At 44.6% G+C, this 16,741-nt stretch overlaps 1 long non-coding RNA gene across 1 annotated transcript in view; it reads right to left on the bottom strand.

The window, feature by feature from the left end:
- Positions 1-345: 345 nt before the first annotated feature.
- Positions 346-16,741, bottom strand: part of LOC125015802 — a 61,671-nt gene continuing 45,275 nt past the window's right edge. The window contains exons 3-4 of the long non-coding RNA XR_007113640.1: positions 13,356-13,428; positions 346-770 (exon numbers count right to left, since the gene is read on the bottom strand). This is a non-coding gene — a long non-coding RNA (uncharacterized LOC125015802). The remainder of the gene's footprint in view (positions 771-13,355; positions 13,429-16,741) is intronic.

Consider the following 16,741-nt stretch of genomic DNA (forward strand, 5'->3'; position numbering starts at 1 on the left):
TGTGCAAAGAGGAACATTATTATTTATTGTGACTAGTCTGTCCTGGAAAGACAGACAGTGCACGGTACAGTTGTTTAAGTTGCCTCTTTCTAGAGAGTAGTGCTCCATTTGGCAATCATTAGACTTCTGCGTCATCAAATGGCCTCCTAGTAGATAGATGTAAGAGGCTGTCTGTTTCTATTCTTTGCCTGCACTGTATGTTATGTCACTAGCCTGAGAAATCTGAAATCTTTTTAATTTTTTTAAACACCTTTGTATAGGGCTGACCATACATTGACCACAGATGATGACTGCAACACACCCACCCTCAAACAAACAACCAAACAAGGAAAAAAGTCAACGATGTGCACTAGTGTTTACATTTTATTTGAACAAATCAAAAGGAAAAAAAAAAGACAAAATGCAGAATCTTCACAAGGATTTACGTTCACTGTACAACCTTTTCGATCAAGCTTTCTCACAAGTTGATGCGGGACTAAAAGACGCCGTAATACATAGTGTTCGGCCTCGCCATCTACAGCAGAAAGAGGTCACCAAATAATTTCGGGTCTTGACAGCAGAGGGCAAAAAAAAGCCAGAAGCGGGAAGGGAGCGATACGGATGGGACTGAGTGGGGTGATTTCCGCAGATCGTGGCTTCTTTCCTCTTTCTTCTACCCTCCGTTTCAGCTTCGGCGGAAAAGCTTTTCAAATTATGATGTGGATTGACGTGCAGCAGCTGTCCCCTCTCCCGGGTCCTGTCCGTCACCTCGCCGGTCGCCGCTGACAGCCCTATGATGGATTAGGAATTGTCATCCAGGACGCTTGTCACTTGTTTACAAGTCGGCCATCCCTCATTTCCCACCACAGGCCTTATAATCTGGCCGACACTCCTCCAGCGCCCACCTCCCCCTCCTCCTCCTCCTCTTCAACTCCCCCTTGCTGCCAGACACGCTATACAAGACAACACCATACATTACAACAGATTTTTTTTCTCCCCCCCCCCCCCTCTTCTCTATAACCTTTCTCTTTCTCTCTCACTCCTACATCCCTGGGCTGAACACAGTCAACACATTTAATGCATTAATATATGTGTTGTGTTCGCCAATCTCCCAGGGACTGGGGCGATGTCTTCTCCTGTCAACCTCTACCCCTGAGAACTGACTGGGTTTTATACAAACATCCCAGTGGGAGAGGGAGGGAGGCTCAGATCTAACCTGCATTCTGTTTTTTGAACAATGGAGCTTCTGGATCTGTCGCAAAACTGCGGCTGATATTTTTTCTATCGTTAAACCTGCCGCTTGGATCTGTAACCTAAATGTTATTATGTATACAGGTTAGTTTTAATTTTCCTGTGAAATGTTTTTCAGCTGTCTATTCATACATGATATGTTTTTAAAAAATTCTTAAAAATGGCTAGTTTTGGAGATATTTCAATCACAATTTCAGAACAAATAACCAACTGACTAAGGGAGGGGAGAAAAAGGTTCTAAAAAAAACGTGTTTAATTTGTTGGTGAGGAGGCGCTTTTCGTATTCACTTAACCTTTAGCCGTGTGCATTGATTTGAACTGCTTTTCCTGCAAAACAAAAACAGTCACATCAAACCGGAGACCCGTTTTCCAGAAGCTTTCAAGCTTCCGGCGGTGTCAGGCGTGCGTCTCAGAAATGTCGAGGAAGGAAGCCCCGCGGAGCTGACTTTGATCCCTCTCTGCTGCGTCTCTCAGCCTGTGGTCTCGGCTGTGAGAAATGTGTGAGTTTATGCTCCCTCTGCAGGCACAGTCCAAACCGGGAGATGAGCTAACCGGCCTGCCTTTCCCTTTCTGGTTTGGGACTCAGCCGTGCCAGCTGTGATCCTGCGGAGAAGATGAGTGGATGCCATCTACCCTGCGCTGCTGGGACCGTCCCCGTGCTCCCAGTGTGGCCCTTGAGAGAGGCCATAATCTTCTCCTATCTGCCTAATGGTTCCCTCTGTGGATTCTGAGATGGCAGGCCTGGGAGCGGGGGCTGCACGCTGAATCGTACCATGAGCATATTGTCATTAAATTAAAAATTTCCGAACACTCCCTCGCTTGTGGCATAACCGCCGCCGTGAGAGCGATCATAATTGGCTCTGAAAACATGCGTAATTGCCTTCAGCTGGCGTTCTTTTACAGTTGACATTGTTGAAGGCGGCAGCGGGGGCGATTGGTGAATTGAATATGCAGCTTGTTTCACAATGGCAGTCGTAATTGAAATATGGTACGTGAGAGTGGAAGATTACATTAAAGCTCCTAGATAATCACCTGACAGGGGAGTCATTGAATCGACAATCTGCCGCTGTGTTTCGGCGAGCGGGCCAGAACGGACCGAGGGAGGGAGGGACGGAGGGAGGGAGGGAGGACGAGTGAGGTGGGGGTAAAGGCATCAGGCAGAAGAAGAAGAAGAAGAAGAAGGGGGAAAAGGGAAAAAAAAAACTCTTGGCTGACTCACTTATTTCAGAGCAGTCCTGAATTGCCAGCCTGGCATTCTTGGGCTCTTTCTATCACCACATTTATCCCACTCCCTCCCCATTCTCACACAACCCTCCAATGTAGACCACTTCCCCTTTAAGAGCTAACAGATGGCTACCCTTTGCGGTTTCATTTTATCCCCGTTTTCATTCATATTTTTTGTTGTTTTGTTTTTTTTCTTTTTCTTTTTTTTTCTCAAAATACATTTGTGTCGTCAACACTGGCACCAGTGGCTATCTGCAACTGGCAGAAGAGAAGGAGAGGTGAAATACGCAGACAGAAACTACCCCGGTGATGATTTTCACTTCACCTGGGAGGTGTCCCTTTAAAGAAAGGAAGCGTGTGATTGCAACATCCCACGATTCAACTAGCATATCAACGTTTCGCGTCATTTTTTTTTTTCTGCAGCCCTTTCACTTCCTCACCCCAATAGACAGCAGGAAGGGAAGTGTTATTTCACAAATATTTCAACCCCCCCTCTGACTGACACGAACCGATGCACGAAAGAAAAGACAAAGAGTGATGTTCACATTCTGCAGACTTCACTATTCCTTTACTATTGTGCAGACTGACGCTGCTGTTGTTGCTGGTGAGGTTAAGAAAGAAAAAAAAAACCCCTGCAGGTGCCTTCTCTCTTTAATCTACTTCCCCCTTCGCCATTATCTTATATTTGGGTATAAACACACAGACTGTGCATTCCGATAATATGCAATTAAAAACAAAGATCATTAAAAAGTTATTGGTGTCTGCCTAATTACTATAACTTTACCCCGCCTTATAATGAGCGTGCATGGGTATTGATTCGAAGCAAATCTCCCTTTCCTCCTGGAAAAAAGCAGGTAGTTACTTTGTGTTAAATCATTAATATAGTAATGATTTTTCCAGAACACTCTCAATTAAGACCGGAGCAGAAAATGACCCAGGGGAGTCGAAGCTCACGCTCTTAAAAGTGTGATGTTCCAAATATATCCTTGCTTCTCTCACCGGAGAATATGGACAGGGCCGGGCCGTGTTTCTGAATAATTTAAAGTGGGGATAGTTGATTAGAACGTGTGTAAATGTGTTTCCGTGTTAAAGGTCTGCACCTTTAATGTAATACACTATGTACTAATAACACTGCACTGAATAAGCTTCATGTGATGTAGTGGTATGGTTTAACCTCCAGGAGGGGACAAAGAAAAAGCCTGCCATGATGGAAAATGAATGAAAAACTATTAACTTCTTTGATGTAATAGTCTGCAATATGACCTCTTGAAAAGGTTAAAAAAATCTAAATGTGCCCATGTATCTTAAGAAAAAAAAAAGTTTCAATTAAACTTGAGCATTAACAAACTCTTGACTTAATTTACAGTAGTTTAGTTATGTTTATTGCAGTCTACATTTTATCCTGAATAGTGCGTATATAAGATTAGTGGCAGCCATAACAAGTGACTAAAAGTCTAAAAATGTGTTTGGACAAAAAGCAAAGTAAGTGGCCCTGCTTTACTAACTGTCCCATCCGTTGTACTCAGTGATGTCCAAAACAACCAGTGTAAATGTGTTCCCAGGAACTGCTGCTGTATGGGCATTTTGGTTATTGCAGCCAAATTGGTTTGCTACTGGTGACAAAGCAAGGTATTTTTGTTTTTATTGAAACCAGTGACATAAAGCCACAAAATGATGCCTGGAACCTCTGTTAAGATGACTTCTCAACATCTCAACATGCGCAATCAACCGCAACAAAACCACGTAAAACCACTGCGAAGTAAATAACATTGACCGTCTTGTGACAATTCAGTGTTCTGCTGGGAAACGTTTGGACCTGGCTTTCATTTGTGTGGCTGTTACTTAGACATGTTACACCTAGACCAGACGAAACACCCCCACTCCATTAGCAATGACACTCCTTGATTGCAGCAGCCATCCTCAGCAGGATGCAGCCTGACACAGACACACAAAAATGGTTTAAGGACAACTCAAAAAACATGAAAAATAGCACAAGGTGTTGGCCTGGCCTCCAAATTCACTAGATCCCAAACTGATCAAGTAGCCTGATCCTCCCCTCAACCCACAGGACCCAAAGGCCCCCCACTAACAGCATCCTGGTACTAGACACCACAGGACACCCTCAGAAGGCCCACAGAGAGACCTACACAATATTAGTAAGGTGGTCATATTGTTATACCTGTTTGTTTCCCTACTTAATTTCATTCCACATAGCCATATTTTTAAGCACAGTGTTTGTCATGTTGTCAACTTGTCTGGTATTCGCTTTCTATTTACAAAGTCAATAACCACCAACTAGGCAAAACCTAGCTAGCCACAGTTGGTGCATTTTGTGGCTTTGGTCCTGGTGTGAACACTGCCTTATATGGCACCGAGCACCTTTCAATGGAATGAATCAGATGCTATGTTTGCAGTCTGAATTCAGTTCTTCCCAATATAGCCATGCAACTGTGTTAGGTATCAGCTAGCTTACATCAATTCAAACTACCTCAGGTCATCTAATTACATGATTCAAACGTTGTAACTGCTCCTCTAAATGTCTCTTGGTCTAGCACTGTGACACTTTGAGCTGAAATGTGTGCTAACATGTTCATAATGAAACTGGCAATCCGTCCATGATGATTTATGCAGAGACCGACACAAACGCAAATGGCAACCACATGGTGTCTAAAAGACAGGTCATGATTACCAACTCCTGGGGAAGCACGAATGTCTGCACATAATTCTATACCAATAGATTTCAACAGATAAGTGAAAACTTTGACCTGTTGATTCTACATCCCGTTGCGATCCATTTGAGATATTTCACACCAAGTGTTGTTGAAATGAAAGACATTCTGTGCCTTTCATGGTTTTCAGGTTTGCATATGTCATCTAGTTTGCCTTTGTAATTCAAATCCCTGCTTCTCTGTGATCTCTGAACCTCCACCCAGACCATTTGAGGGCCTCCCCCACTCCATTCTCCCCGAAATGCTCCAACAATTAGATCATTTGTTCGTCTATTATCTCAACACCTGCAAGAAAATCTGTCTCAATTTTCCCCTCTGCTTCTGATCTTGTCTCGCTCCCTTCTCCCTCTGTGGGGGCCACACTGAGACGCTGGTTCAGACCCAAGCAGCTTCTGTGTCTGTCAGGAGGCCCTTGGACACTGCCATCCCACCACGCATTGTGCCCATGCCAAGAGCCTGTGCCAGTTCAAGCCCCTATAGCACCGAATGCTTGTCGTGACCCTGCCTTTTCTTTTCATTGCACTCTATCAAGGCCACTGTGCCAACTGCGCACACAGGCCTCAAGTAGGGATACACAAAAAACATCTCACTCTCCCTCCCTCCTTTCAGGCGGACCCATAATATTCACTTAGTGACGACCAGGAGGCACCAGAACAAAGAGACCTTTGGGTCATGGCAAGGATTTGTTATAGTCTCCATAACCACAGTTTACAGCAGCTTTCTTTTGAAACGGTTGACATTTTACTTCCTATTCCTTAGGTATAGTCGGTGGGTACAGTGCGTCATCTTTGTTTGACTTTATCGCACGTAAACAGCCTTTTTTGCTCAGCTTAATGTCATTGCCTAGGTAACCCCAGGGTTTTTGGCAACAACGCAGAAATGGCCAATTTGTCAATGGAATGTGTGACGTGTCAATATAAATCTATCTAACCCCTCTTGAGTCCATTCAGAAGACGATTTTTCATATACATATGACAATTATTAGTGTATTACTTTCTCACACTTTATTTTTTTTTTTACAGCCTCTGACAGATGGGAATGAGGCTCCAGTTCAGGGGTCCAGAGTAGTGAAGGGGTGGGGTGGAGGGGGGGTGGTTGAGAGGAGAAAGCTGGTTTTGCTGGAAGGAGCAGTCGGGTAGTAATGGATTGATGACAGAATTAGAGCTCAGTTCTTGGAGATGCCTTATGGCCACTTGAAGGTGCTACTCCCAGTTATACCAAAGGTTTCTCAATAGGTTGATTTGGTGACACTAATGCACAGTCAAACAAAGGTTAATGTTGGGCAAACATTTGCCTCAGATTAAAAAGAAGAAAAAAGATGTTGGTTCATTGTGTTACACTGTGTGACTGGTGAAGTCTACTAAACATTGTGGTTTGGTTTGACATCATGGTTACAATAACCATAAACTCGAAACTGTCTTCCATACTGATGTTTTGTTGACCCACACATCCGGCCCAGCCTCCTCCTATGTTCCTCTTTTGCTGCTGTCATCTTCACTATGCTTGCTACAAGGTTTGAGGTACTTTGAGGTATTTTACAGAAGTACTGCTGATATTCTGCAGGACATTCTCATATCTTTGATGTGCAGGAGGTATGGAAGACAGTAACCTTATGTCATTGATAAGACCAAGCACCAAGGTGAAAACAGGGGAGAAGTTGCTGCGTTGTGTATTGTTCTTTGAACAATTGAAAAGATAAAACTCAAACAAAACCGAAGAAATTCATGGCTTCAGGCCATAAAACAGGTGGAACGCCATGGGGCCCTGATAGATTCAATGAGGTAAGAGTAAATGTCTGGTATTACTCCTTGGGCCATGAAGTGGGTTTACCATTTCTGCATCGGTAGGCTATATGGACATACAGCGTCTAGTTTTTCAAGTTCTACAATTAACGTCGTCATTTGTTGCTTGGCAACGACATTAATTATGTGTCTGCCTGACTAACGTTACCCTCTACACCCACTTTCCGACCGAAAAAGTGCTAGCAACGCAAAATGGCCTAACTTGCTGCTGTCATCTATAAATCCCAAACAAACCAACAACAGTAAAGACATTCACGCAGCTTGAGCCTTGGGATTAAGTCAAATAGATGTCAATGACCTCTAATGATTTTTATTGAGGATGTGTGACATGAAAAAGTTTGAGCCCCCCTGCTGTACACGCTTATGATAGCCGAGGAACGGTTTGTCACAGCTTGGCATTTATGCTCATGTGACATTATCAAAATGCTCACATGACAGCACACCAATTATGAGTCCTGACGAGACGACACCGCACTTTCCCCGACGTGACCTTTTTACCGCGGTCCTGCGCTCATTCCCGTCGACTTCCCCTCCTGTGCTGCCCTCTGTGTCTCTTTTTTCTTTTATTCATTTATTTTTTCTATTCATAGCGCCGACCTCTCCGCTTCCACCGCAAGGTAAATCCCATCGGGTGGATGTTTTGTTGTGGGGGCTCGTGAATGTTGTTGCCACGCTGTCGTTATTTACGGGCTTCTGACAGGGCCGTGAATTCCGGGCCAAAGTGAAACTCATATTGTTATCAAAAGCATAAAATTCCTATCACTTTAGATGTCAGAGCAGAGACAAGAAAATGAAACAGGTACTCATAAAGGCAGCGGGCGCAATAAATCAGCGAGAGGGGCCCGAGCAAGGAGACGCTTGATTAAATAAGCGGAATTAGGTATTTTTGCAAAAGCGGGAAATAACATTGATCTATGCCCCTGTCAGTGGCAAAGCTCAACACCATTGTGTATTGTTTATTTTTCTTGTGTATTTATAGTATATCACTCTCCCTCTGACTGGATGATATGAGTGAGACATACGGCGGCCTCCTTTGGCTGCCATGTTCTCGGTTGCCGGAAATCTGGGGACGGACTTATCCATGATCTGACTTTGCCATCTTTGGTTTCCTCAGTGAATTTAATCACCAAACACATCCTGTAGCTTTGTTTGCCAGGGCTTATGTGAAATTGACCGGACTACAGCTTTTTCCTACAGCGCCATAGGCATGAAGAGGCAATTTAAGGTCAGTCAGGGGTGAGGCTCCTCACTAGTCACATAACAGGGTGCAATCAAACATAAATGATGTGCCAAAAGGGATTTTTCAATAAAATGCAATATCTTTCTAGTGAGTGCTGGATATCTATTTAATGATGATATGATCCTTGTTATTAGGGAAATGCATTAAATCGTTTCTTTACATAACACGAGACGCAATCATTTACCACTGGCCTTTAAACTGACACTCTTGCCTCACTTAATCTTACCCAATGGATAATGGGATGGAACAACAGGTGTGGTGAGTGTGTACTTAAAGTTAACACATTATATACAGTGAAAAAAAGAGCTGCACAGTTTCCCTTGGCAGCCCATACAAATCTGAGGTGTGACTTATTGCCAAAGACACGTCTCTCTAAAAGCAAATTTTAGCTAAACATCCCCGTTCCAGGTTTACTCTCCCTAAATGTATGATTTCAGCAGCACCCCCCTCCACTATGATTTGGAGGTGTCTGCACGGCTGATGGGATCAGCGAACTCTGGAGAGTGGGGTGACGACCTTCCACCTCATCCATCACCCAATGATGGACATGGGAAGCCGGCCCCTGACAGGTCGGGAGGAGGGGGTAGGTGGGCGTGGAGGGTACAAATGGGGTTAAGGATAGGGCCCTTGCTCACCACGGCATACGACTGGAAGAACAAGGTGGGGAGGGGGCCAGCGGCTCAGGAGAAGTGTGGCCGGGATTGAGGTCGCGGATGTATGACTGGTATTAGACGAGCTGGAGCTAGCCTGGTTAAATGTTTGTGTGAGCGACAGAGATGGATTATCTGACGGTTTACGCATGTCTTGACAAATAAACAAAAGCGCATTGCGTCACTTTTTTACAAAGAAACCGCAGCGCTAGCTTTGGTACAGTTCTCCGGCTGACATTTGTGAAAGAGCAACACAGTCCAATACAAATGATGAATCTGGTAATCAGGAGCAGTGTCACTCCATTCTCCAAATCTTGCTGAGGTGTAATGAGTCTCTGAGGGCCACTTGTTCCTTACACCCACTGGAACGAGGACCAACGTCATCAATCTTCAGAGAGTCGACTGTGGAGTGAAGCCGACTTGTGTCCGAAGGTGCTCTATTCCTCTTGGCTCTCAGTTGTGGGCCCACGCTCCCGTCACATGTGCATGCGCGAGAACGAGCGGGTTGAAGGCTGCATGCTGCGCTGACAATGAGAAGAAAACCTCCAACGGACGCAGTTCAATAATGAGTGACACCGCGGCGCAAAGCGCGGATGCACTGCGCACATTCACCAACGTCTGTGTGGAATGGGTTCAGTGACTTTTGACCTCAGTCATCTGAACGCCTGTCAACACCATACACCGGCATCGCTCTGTGCATGACTCTGTGATCATATGTTTTCCTCTGTCTGACCTAAATGTAGTAGTGTCTAGACACTTCTTTCTTTCTTTCTGCTGCCTCATTGCAGATATTGTGTACCTCATGTCAAAAGTTTGCTTTTTTCAGGAAGTTAAACAAGACTCCTTCCCCTCTCTTGTCAGACAGTAGGTTCATGCTTGGCATAGTGAAACCAGGAACAGGCCAGGGGTGAGCCACCCAGTTCACTCTCACTCATAAATCTGAGGTTTCAGTGTTTACTCTTTTTACGTTGGTTTTGATTTCATTCTTAACACGGCTGTTTTGTTGTTTTTCTATATGAGTCGCTTCGTCTAAGCTCATATCTTTGCATAGCACGGATCAAATGAGGAGCTATCATGTCTTAAATCCCAGATCAGATTAAATCTTGTTCTGTAAATAAGGATAAACTATAGTAAGGACATGGAAAACAACAGGGATTGACACACATACTGTATATTATAATCTTGAAGAAGATTTACACTGAATGATCCTGTTTTTTTTTCTTTCATTCTTCCTTTCATCAAAATATTTGTCCAAATGACTACATATGTCTTCATCATGTTTGTTGGGGTATTGCTATCAGCTCTGGATTAACTTCAGTACACACACAAACACACACAGTGGCAGTACACGTGTTATGTGTGTTCTGGGTGAAACAACAAGCCGCCCTTGCTTGTCTTCTGCTGGCCAGGGCCTCAGTGGGACGGACAGTTTGTGAAAATGACGGGACATGCCAACAAATTGCATCACTTCTGCCTCTGTGGCCGAGGACAATGGGCCACCATATGCCGTAGTGGGGAAATGAATGGAGCTCATTTGTGCTGGCACCCTGAGCCCCCGCTCCCCTCGACCCTGCTGGGGCCTCCGTGGCACCGAGGCCGACACAGACAGACGGGCCAACCCTGTGCCACACTGCCGCGGTGCGGTAGATCGCCCGCCAGCCGAGACCAGCAAATACACTAGATGTGTTATGGGTTCAAAAATATGAATAATTTTGGTAACGTTTTGAGAGGATACTAAGTGATTCCAAATAATTTTTAACGCATTGCGCTATGACCACAGGACTATTGGTAGGAATACTTAGCATGAAAGAGGAATTAACGGCATCATGTGTGACACACCCTTAAGGTCAAAGTGTGACGATACACACCTAAATGGATGTGTCGTTGCTGTTTATAAAAGTATTCCTGAGTACAAGTTTATGTGTATCTGTGTTTTTGTTTCTCTATGTGTGTGGGGGTGTTTGTGTTTGTGTGAGTGTGTGTGTGTGTGTGTGTGTGTGTGTGTGTGTGTGTGTGTGTGTGTGTGCGTGCACAGGCCTGGGATGATAGCAGATGATTAAGGAGTGGCTCCTCTGTTGACATGAGATACTAATGAGGATGAAATGAGAAGGTCAGGGCTCGTCTCCAGGAGGGGGACACCCTCCTCCCACCAACAACGCCACCCGAGTCACCCCGCCCCCCCCAACCCTTCTCTGTCTCTCTCTCTCTCTCCCCCCACATCCCCCTCTTCCCTCCAATTGCCCCCACCCCCCCCACCCCCCCCACCCATCCGGATGGGCGGCTAATCCTCCTCTTAATCGGCCAGTACATGCACGTGCGTGCACACGCGCTCACGCACTCACGCATACGCCAAGGCGCCTCTGATCAGACCTCTGCATCTTCATAATGGAGGTAATTAGCAGCTCAACAAGGCTAGCTCAGCATTATGATTAGCGCCTCTTTTTGAGCACACTCACGACGTGACCAGGCTGGCCTCTGCTGTCAATCCATTTTGCTCCACGTTGCCAGTGCAGCAAATTTATGCAGCGATGGTTTTTATGTTTATCGTATCAGGTTTTTTATTTTTCTTTAAACACTGTTGATGTGTAATATTTTAGGACGAACCAAAGAAAGACAGAAGTTGTGCTGCTTTTAAAACCTAGACCTATTAAAGTGGTTTGGCAATTAGCTGACACACCTTTCCAAAAAATCAGGAAAACCCAGTACTCTAATACTGAGCAAGGTTTGAGGATTATTTATATAAAATCATGAAGAATTTAAAGGGATGTCTTATTAACTTGAAATTGTGTAATTTTAAAACTGTAGTGCGGAACTTTAGCTCAGGAATGTCCAAAACCCATGGTCAAAAAATAAAAAAGTACAAAGGCATTTCCATAATTACAAGTCACTTATTTGGGGTAAGTACCTGCCCTCGGCACCTTTTCTTCTTTCATTGTTGTCTAGTGAGGAAAAGCCACGAATGTTCGTCCTCGCTGTCACAATCATTTCTTGGTTGGGGAATCAACACACCAAGTTCCTTTTTTTTTTTCATCTGCAGCATCAGAAATCTTTCTTGCAATGCTTCCTGAGCACCATAGCCCATGCATTCATAGAACTTTGGTTACATTAGGAACTACTGTTGTACGTGCTCCAAACCAATGGCAAACCAGTGGTTAATGTAACACACATCGCTACCGGTGCAACAGATTTAAAACTCCCGTACACCACAAAAACAAATGAGAAATTTACCTGCCATCTACAGGTCATTATAACTTAAAGATAAATTAAGGATAAAGTTACACACTCCAACTCTGAGATTTCAGTTTATACTGATATTATACATTTTTACAACAAGCATTAATTATGTGTTTAAGTAAAGAAGTCGTGTAATAGTGTTTTGTAGGTAACAAAATTACAGTGAAATTCTGGATTTGAGTTTTAAAGTCAGTATTTGGATGAATCGGCCAGTGGCCTCTTCAGTGATAGCTATCCAGCGATGCGACAAAGCAACATGTGTGAGCACGCGGGAGGCTCTTATTAAAGAAGCTGTAAGGGTCTCTATCAGCATAGTGAACTGCTGACCCTGACAAGGGGAAGGAAGTGCTCAGCCAGCTGCACGCCATTTTTCATCTCTCTGATAGACCTCAAAAGAGAGCTGGAGTGGGGGAGAGAGAGAGAAAGAAAAAGGGGCGGGTCCCATAATAATAAAAAAAAAACTTGGTCTTGTGAAGTGCGGTGAAGTGTTGGACGGAGGCCTCTTAAGCCGTGACCCCTGTGATTTTTAAAGAGCGTTCAGCTCAGCTCGTTAATCAAAGGCTGATGCGTATCACTGTGACCCCCCCTCCGAACACCTAAACCCCACCTCAGCCAGGTGTCGTTTGTCATTTTTCTCAGTGGGTTCACGGAAAGATAAGACTCTTCAGCTTCCCACCCAGTTCATTTTTGTGTGTGTGTGTTCACCTGTGTGCTTGCGTATACAAATGAGGAGGGCTGGCATTTAAAATATGGTCCATATAAAGGGGAAGCTTTGCAGCATTCGCCAGCTTAATGATGCATTATATTGAACGGAGACGCCTGATTTTACACATCAGAACTTGTTTACAGGAGTAAACAGATTTCAAGAGGAAGCTGCTCCAAGTCTAATAAATTTCCCCCCCATTGATGCCACTATCCCAGGGGCTCATATTTCTAACCAATGTGACCTCTCTGTAGCCACTTTGATGCTTGAAGCTCAAGGCTACATTGCATGCAAAAAAAAAAAAAAAAAAATCTCCATATCCAATGTTATTGGTGGTGTACTGCAGTGTGGGGGGTAGGGTAAAAGGAACAAAAAACATCAATAACTGGTTATGCTGCAACAATCGTGGTCATTTTTAATAATAATAATAATGTCCATCAGATGATATTAATGCATTACTCTGCTATCAGTGGAGTACTTCAAGCATTATTGATGCAAACTACTTCCTTTTAAATATGATGAATTCCTAATAACAGAACTCACATACAAACTGGGCCTCGGGAGTGATGTGTTTTTGCCACATGATTTCTTCACCCCCCGTGGATCCACCTTTCCTCTGCAACAGAAAAAACGGGAGGAAAATGTTCAGCCATAAGTTCGTAAGAGGAAGAACACGCACACACAACACGTCGAAACTTCACAAACATTTTGCGTGCGTCGTTTCAGTCCAGCGTGATTGCTCCTACTCGCTCCCGTTTGGTGAAGAGAGAGTGGGAGAGAGAAAGAGAAGGAGAGAGAGAGAGGGAGAGGAAAAATGAGCCTGCCAGTGGTTAATTGAGCATACAGATTCCTAATGTGTCAGGCGGTGGCCTCGCAGATGAGGGATGGCACTTTTTCGCGATGCATCTTCCTTTGTTTCCTCTTTAAGGCTAATGAAGTCGGCCTTCCAGTCGCCACCTGGGCCGGACGCTCAGACACCAGAGACACTCTCACATCCCCATTCACAAAGTCTAACAGCGAGTCGTCATCTTCAACACCCCCCACCACCTCCACCACCGCCACCCCTCCCCTCCCCTCCCTGCACCCTTCCCCTCTCAACCTCCATCCAGCCCGGAGATAAATACACACACGAAATGACACACAGACACACACAGGCCCAAATGTAGGCGAGCTTGCGCGCGCACGCTGTATACGAGAACGCACGCACACACTTTGTGATAAACTAACACTCTTTGCAGCATATTCATTATAAAACCCGCAGACCTGTTTATTTTTACTGTCTCAAAACAGCAAGCATCCATTATCCGAAGATTTTTTTTTTTTTGTCTCTCTTGTTTGTCTTTTTTTCCTACATGCCTTTAGGTCACCCACTAATGAGCTTAACACTGAGGAAACGTGGAAGCGATTAGACGAGGCTTGGCTGTTTGAACAACGGGGTGATGATATTGTACCTTATGATTACAGGCATTTATATCAACAGAAACAGGAGAGGCGGAAAGAGGCAAGCCAGAAAGTCTGTAGCATTCCACATGCATGCCTGGCTCGGTGGCTTCACGTGAGTTTTAGAAACGCGAGCGACTAGTCACTGGTGATCGCTGTCGTCAACAGCGACTCGCTTTATCTTAGTCCTGCTTTAGCGTGCCAGGCCCGAACCTACCCTTTCCGAAAGCTCCACTTTCTCTTTGCCGTGGCAACTCAGGCCAAGTGGCTCTGGTCACCCAAACATGTTCAAGGTGCTCCGTGGCCATATGTTTGCTCATTGGGGAGCGGAGCAGGGAAGGGCAGGGCTATGTGACCTTCACCCAGGTTGAGCAATGAATACTCCAGGCTCAGCTCGCTTGGGTTCATGCCAGGTGAAACACAGTAGTCCAGCATCCCAGACATGCAACTGGATCCCAGCAAGAATTTGACGATTACACACAGACGCACACACACAGACAAGAGGCGGAGAGTGAGAGTATGAAAGTGGGCTTGCTAACTTTTTTTTAGGGAGAAAGGCTCGGCACTGAGTTTGTCTGAAGAAGTGTTTAAAAAAAATGGCGTTTTTAAGATCTAATTTAAAAGTTTCTGCTGGGCAACTAGCTCCGGTACAGTAATACCTGCCCAGTACAGCACTTTACATTTCCTTTAAACCGTCGTCCAACTTCCATTTTTCAGTTGTTTCATTATACGATGTCAATTCCTTATTTAGAAATATTCAGCTATGGAGATTTTCCAAAAGCATCGTGGCAGAAATGCCTCAGACGGTAGCGACAGTTCCCTGTTTTGGTTCTCTTGGGTAGTAGACAAAAGTGGTTCGGTTTTATGAGCACTGACACGATTATATGAATCACAGGGGAGGGTTTTTGTTTCGGTCCTGGCATGTTTAAGGTTTTTGGCACGAGGGGCCAAAAATAAAATATATTTTGCGTTTAAAAGGACCATTATTAATTGTAGTTTGTTGCAAGTATTTTTAAGTTGTAATATTTTTAAAGTCACATTTAAAAACATTTTATATTATGGGTATATTACTCTCTATATTACTGGGTCTATACTATGTGTCTGAGGAAAGAAAAAAAAAATCCAAACGTGACATAAAATGCACATCAATCAAACGCCATTGTTCCCTGAATGGACTCCCCTTACATTATTTCAACATATTGTTTAGTTTCTACCTCCTTTAGCGCGTCCGTCTTCTTGAATTATGCCATCTGCATGGGTGCAAAATAAGCAACAGATTAAACCTGCGCTGATAACTCAAAAATGTCGACACAGTGGAGGCAACACGGGATCTTTATGGGGAGGGAAAGGGCTTAAGGAAAATGCCATTACTCTCCAGATAATTTAAACATGTGTTGGCATTTATCTTGGTGGTCCATGTCCGAACGCTAATGACAAACTCTTGTTATTAGTGGACTGAATCGGAGCCAAAGGCATGCCCACCCAAAACTCTAATCCCTTAATGTTCCCCACTCTCTAATTTGGTATTACAAGAAAATACGCTAGATTCATAGGTACAGTAGTTCTTCAAAGTAGTATAAATACAGAGTAACAAAACACATATTTGACATGGTTTAGGGTGTGTGTTTCCCCCCCCCCTTCCTTTTCATCACCGTTCTTCTACCAGCAAACTTTATTTTTGTGGGAAGATTAAATATTTCTGCTTGAGAACACCCTTTAAACTATGAAATGACTGCTGTCACTGACGTACAGAGCCCACCGCCCCCCACCCTACCCATGCACGCACACACACACACACACACACACACACACACACACACACACACACACCACGCTCCCCTGATTTTGGATGGATAGATGGTTGGGAAGAAGAAGAGGAGGAGGAGGAGGAGGAGGAAAAGGGGGAGGAGGAAGAGAAGGAGGGGGGGGGGCTGAAATATATAATCTCCTGAAAAGAATGAGGCCCTCTGGGATTTTGTCAAAGTGGCCCCTCTCTGCACTGGGGCTGGGGGAGAGCGGGTGAGTGCTGGTGGTTGTGTGCTGGAGGTGGGTGTGGGTCGGGTCGGAGGGGGACAAAAACATGGCCACTCCACACTGTAACCTGAGCCAGAAGGGGGCCAATCTGTCAAATAATTAGCTGTTGCCCGGCACAAAGGTTTTATTTGCAGGAATTTCATCGGGGCAGGATTGAATAATATGTCTGTGTATTGTGTGGGGTCATGGGAACATCATCTCTTACTGGTGGGCCATAAAAGACGGCTAAATGATAATGAGAAAAAGCTCCGGTAATTCAATTCCTCAAGCGTTGGTTTCCATCTTTTTAGCCCCCCCCCGTCACCCCTGCCCTCCCCCTCCTCCTTTCTGTCCTTTCCCTCTCTGCTCAGCTAATTGCCGAACTTCATGTTGATGCTGAAGTGGCCTTTATTCAGTGCGCATGAAAACGCGCACCGTCAAATGACTTTAAGTGGACAAAAAGAACGTCTTCACAG

Source organism: Mugil cephalus, chromosome 11, assembly GCF_022458985.1.
Source record: "Mugil cephalus isolate CIBA_MC_2020 chromosome 11, CIBA_Mcephalus_1.1, whole genome shotgun sequence".
In the NCBI taxonomy this organism is placed as follows: domain Eukaryota; kingdom Metazoa; phylum Chordata; class Actinopteri; order Mugiliformes; family Mugilidae; genus Mugil; species Mugil cephalus.